The sequence below is a fragment of the Capsicum annuum genome, chromosome 5, assembly GCF_002878395.1.
Source record: "Capsicum annuum cultivar UCD-10X-F1 chromosome 5, UCD10Xv1.1, whole genome shotgun sequence".
Taxonomy (NCBI): domain Eukaryota; kingdom Viridiplantae; phylum Streptophyta; class Magnoliopsida; order Solanales; family Solanaceae; genus Capsicum; species Capsicum annuum.
Genome location: NC_061115.1, coordinates 1,824,362 through 1,829,488, shown reverse-complemented (window position 1 = coordinate 1,829,488; position 5,127 = coordinate 1,824,362). Strand labels below are relative to the sequence as shown.

Genomic DNA, 5,127 nt, shown 5'->3' with positions numbered 1-5,127 from the left:
TCTACGTTACGTTCATCCTCCCCAGAATCCACTTGTGATACTCATATGTTGTATACGCAGACATTATCAATACCTCCAATAGTGAAATAAAAAATTTATATATATATATATATATATATATATATATATATATATATATATCTTATATCTACGTTACGTTCATCCTCCCCAAAATCCCCTTGTGATACTTATATATTGTACACATACCTTATCAATACCTCCGATAGTGAAATCAAAAATTTCATTAAGTGTGTGTGTGTGTGTGTATGAAAAATAATTTTTGACCTAGATACTTCGTATAATTCTTCATATGCAGAATATAATTTTTAGACGAAGGGCATTTGATTGATTGACCATCCTAAACTATATATGGCTACACCACTTACTACCTTATAGAGATAGAAAGACTGTTTCCAAAAGAAAAAAGAAAACATGCATATATCAATATAAGAAAGTATATATACCTGATCAACACTTGCCATTACTAAACTTGATAATAAAAAGAATGGGACTTGGAAGGGGAAAATAATGAAATGGCCAAAGTGATTTTTGTTTGTGAGATTTAGTGATGAAGAATGATAAATAAAAGAGGTATTTATAGAGAGATTAACATCAACTTTAGTTAATAAATTTAATGGAAAATTGAGTAATGGTACACTTTGACAAATAGGAAAAGAGAAGTGAGAATATCGAAATCCTAAAAAAAAAAAAAAAAAAAAAAAAAAAAGACATTTGATATCATGATGACTCACATTAAAGGAACAAATCAAAAATAGTGACTCATTCTTAATCACATATTTTAGATTAAATCGATATCAAAGAATGAAGTCATCTTTAATAAAATACGTTTTAATCGATATTAAAGAATCAAATTAATCGTCTCCGAAATAAATGTCGGACATGAATGGAAAATCCACAATTGTTAGCCTTCGAAAGCACACTGAGTAAATTCGTTCATGTACAATAGCTCACAAATCACACAGAAATGTAAATTACAGTAGATAAATCTGGGTGCGACAAATTCGACTGAAAATATGTTGATAGGAGAAACAATCACCGATCTCCGTTATAGAATAACACTCATTCCACCAACTCAGACACCTTTACGAGTCTACTCGATATGTTATCGTTGTTTATTGTTTGTTATTGAAACATTACTTTGAGAGATATCGCATAGTTATATATACATAAAAACTACGAAAAATTATAGAGATAAGCATCCAGTACTCTTCAGAATTATGACCCAAGTTGCTACAACACACTCCAACTTCACAGAATCCTTTTATCCCCTAAACTCAATTTTAACGTACTTTTTTCACCCCTTTTATACTGACGTGACATCTTTATTACATAAAATAGGACCACATCGAAGGTGTCATGTCAGCTAAAAAGATTGACAAAAGATGTCACGTCAACTAAAAAGTATGACAAAAATATGTTATAATTTAGTTCGGGAATAATAGGACCCCGTAAAGTCGAAATATGTTGTAACAAATTTAATCACTATTCACGAGGGTAATAAATGTTTTACTCAAAATTATATAAAATGACACTTTTTTTTTTATTAGAGAGGTGTTAATTAATAAACTAAGATGTCATAAAATAATAGGTCTACTTTAATTATTATTTTAATTAATAATTTGCTTTTAACATCTGTTACATATTCTTTTTTCTTTTTCTTTTTTGAGTTGTTTATTTTAAGTTATACTTATATACTTTAGGACACGTAGGGTGAAAGGGACTATCATATGGTATCATGCTTTCATTTTCTTTAATTAATTTACTTTTTATAAAGCATCTACAATCAATTGACACATCGATAATCTTTTTCATTAAACTACGCTTCAGTTTCAAACAAGTAAAATTAATTTATTATTTGATTATCTATCTATCTTGAACTTTAGCGGCCTAACATATCACTCTTTGCATACACACCGAGATTTCCAAAATTTTGATAATAAAATTAAGCTAAAATAACACAAACACACACCTTAACTTATCTTACTTATACAAATTCTCGCCCTAACAAAATAATTATAAAAATTTCAGCTAATTATATATCTTCGTTGGATGTATCGGGGAGTTAATTATGTATCTCGAGATATATATATATAGGGAGCTAATTATGTATCTTTTTCAAGAAAAAAAGATATCTTCGATGGATGTATTATGTATCTTGACAGACCCAAAATAAAAAAAGATCTATCAGGAGCTAATTGTATATCTTTACAAAGGAAAAACTGTATCGGCAACAAAATATGTGTCTTGATAGACCCAAAATCAGAATTTCAATAATTATACAAAATGTCGAGATTTTCTGTAATTAAGTTTCAAACTATCGAGATTTATTCTGTTTGTCCTAAAATTAGACCGGATCGAACCAACATCTGCTGTGGGCCCAACAGTTTACTTGATTTAATTGGGCCCTACAGAGACTAACATTTCTTAAGATGTTTAAACCTGATAGGTCTCTATCTAACGTATAGCTGCCTTACACCTGTCACTCCACGTGGCATGTGGGTCCCTCCTTGCATGTGACAAATCATTTTTAAAAATGAATAATATGTTGTATTTTTAAAACTAATTTGACTTTTAACTTAGACTAATCTTGATTGAAGAAAAGTTATAGTTATACAAATGTTATGATATATTTATTATCTGAAATTTCATGTCGAATCAAAATATATCATATATATATATATATATATATATATATATTACAATAGAAAGAGTAATAATAGGGGAGTTTAAGTTTTGTGAGAGAGAACATATCAATTTTTTGAATATTGAATACTTAAAGCAAGAATTATTTACAAAAGAAAAAAGAAAAAGAGAAAAGTAAAGAAGCGCTTTATTTATTTATTTATTTATTTGCTTTTTCATTCAATTAAAAAAAATAGATTTGATTCAATTGGTTATGTGCCATGTGGACCATTTACACAAATATAAATTTTGATGACTCATTCTGATTAGTTACTATCATAGAAATTGTCCAAATGTTAGATAAGTGGAGAAAAACATTTGGTAATCTCCAACTATGATTAAATTTACTATGACGCACTTTAATTTTACGGAGATATTATTATTTTTCTTGAATACTGTTTTGTTTCTACTGAAGCTATAAAAATAATATAGAAAATTTTTAAATTGCAAGTTTTTCTTTTATTTTTTATTCGGCGTCTGGGATTTGCATAGAAGTCTCAACTAATTCGAATCCCATATTACAAGACTTATTCTGCAAGTGGCGATTCTAACGAGATTTTTTTCATTTTTAAAACTGAAACTTGAGACCTCTGATTAAGAATAGTAATAAAGAGTTGTTTATCTCCACTTATCTAACATTTCGACAATTAAGATAAAAATAATTTTAATTTTACACAAATAGAAATTATCGAAATGTTAGATGAGTGGAGAAAAAAATCTAGGAATCTTGATATCTATCACTAAATTTGCTATGATGCACTTTAATTTTACGAGAGTTTTATTACCTTTTTGAATTAAATTTTAGCATATTTTAGTTAACGTGACATCTTCCGTCAACCTCTTTAGTTGACGTGAAACTTTTAACGTGGACCTCATTTTATATGATAAAGATGTCACATCAAGACTAAATGGTGATAAAACACGCTAAAATTAATTAGTTGAGAGAGGTAATAAGACACCTGTGAAGTTGTAATGTGTCGTAGCAATTTTGACCATAATTCAAGGATACTGAATGCTTATCTCTAAATAAGTGACTTTAACTTGGTCTTATGACCGTTAAACATTTCAATTTTAGTACGATTAGACACCGTAATTTATTTTTATTGGGTCAGTTGAATACTTCAATATGGGTGAATTTCGCCTCTGACTCCAACTTACAGAGTGATCTTCTCGACTTCTCGAAAATCTATGTGTCGATCAAGTCAGCATCGGATATCCACGAGACACAGCGAAGATGAGTTAAGCTAGGGTTTTGATTGTCAGTTGAGATCAAGTTGAGGTGTCTGAATGTGTACTCCGTACTATCAAAGTTTAAGTACGTACTTATCAACTGAGATCAAATTTAAATGTCTGTTTATATATGTATAATACTCATTAATAATATACTATACTATACTAATAAGGTTTCTTCTTAACAATATTATCTTTGATGTTAAGTTGAGGGTCTTTCTGAAACTTTTTAAAAGTAGCGTATAAGAGAAAAATACGATAGATAATTTGATACGAAGCGAATATATTAGTACTATGTAGATAAAATTGTATAAAAAATTAATTATAGATGACAAAAGTATAGACAAAAATATCCCAAATTCACGTGAAAATTCATGGAAGGGTCACATGAAGTGTCCAATATACTAATTAAATGATAAATGTGTTTCTTGGTTAAATGACAAATAATGAAAATAACTACTATAATAAAACATAAATAATAATTAACATTATAGATCTTGAACACTGTTTTGTTTCTACTGAAGTTGTAAAAATAATATTGAAAATTTGTAAATTGTAAGTAGGGCATGATCCATAAGTAACAAAAAAAAAAAACTCATTAGAATCCCGATTAATTTGAATCGCGTATTATATAGCTCATTCTAGAAGTATCGCTTCTAACGAGATTTATTTTATATTCAAAACTAAAATCTGAGACCTCTGGGTTAAGAATATATAATAAAATACCTATTATAATCACTATCTATCACCAGAAGGAATTGTTTGATGCATGGATTAAATTATTTTGAAATTATAATTTCTGGATTAATTAATTTATCTCACTCGAAAGATGAAGGTATCGAAATTTCATAGTGCATAAATAGCTAGACCTGCATGAATAGTGTAACGATTCTCCCAGTGTCTTTGATATGAACATGTCGAAATTAAATTCCCCGTGAAGATATGGAGTCCCAACAACTAAACGATAAGATAATTTCAAGTTGAATAAGATAAAACGTGCTATTTCATGATTTAGTCTGAAAGATGAAGGTAGCGAAATTTCTTATTTCATAAGTAGCTAGTGACTTGCACAAATGATGTAACAGCTATCCCGCTATCTCCGATATGGACAATTCGAAATTATATTCTCCGTGAAGATATGGAGTTCCAATAATTTGTTAGGACTAAATAATGAGATTAATATCTAGCTTCAAT

At 28.7% G+C, this 5,127-nt stretch overlaps 1 long non-coding RNA gene across 1 annotated transcript in view; it reads right to left on the bottom strand.

Annotated features, from left to right (window-relative positions):
* Positions 1–752, bottom strand: part of LOC107870109 — a 2,059-nt gene extending 1,307 nt beyond the window's left edge. Inside the window, exon 1 of the long non-coding RNA XR_001674033.2 lies at positions 465–752. This is a non-coding gene — a long non-coding RNA (uncharacterized LOC107870109). The remainder of the gene's footprint in view (positions 1–464) is intronic.
* Between the last annotated feature and the right edge of the window lie 4,375 nt (positions 753–5,127).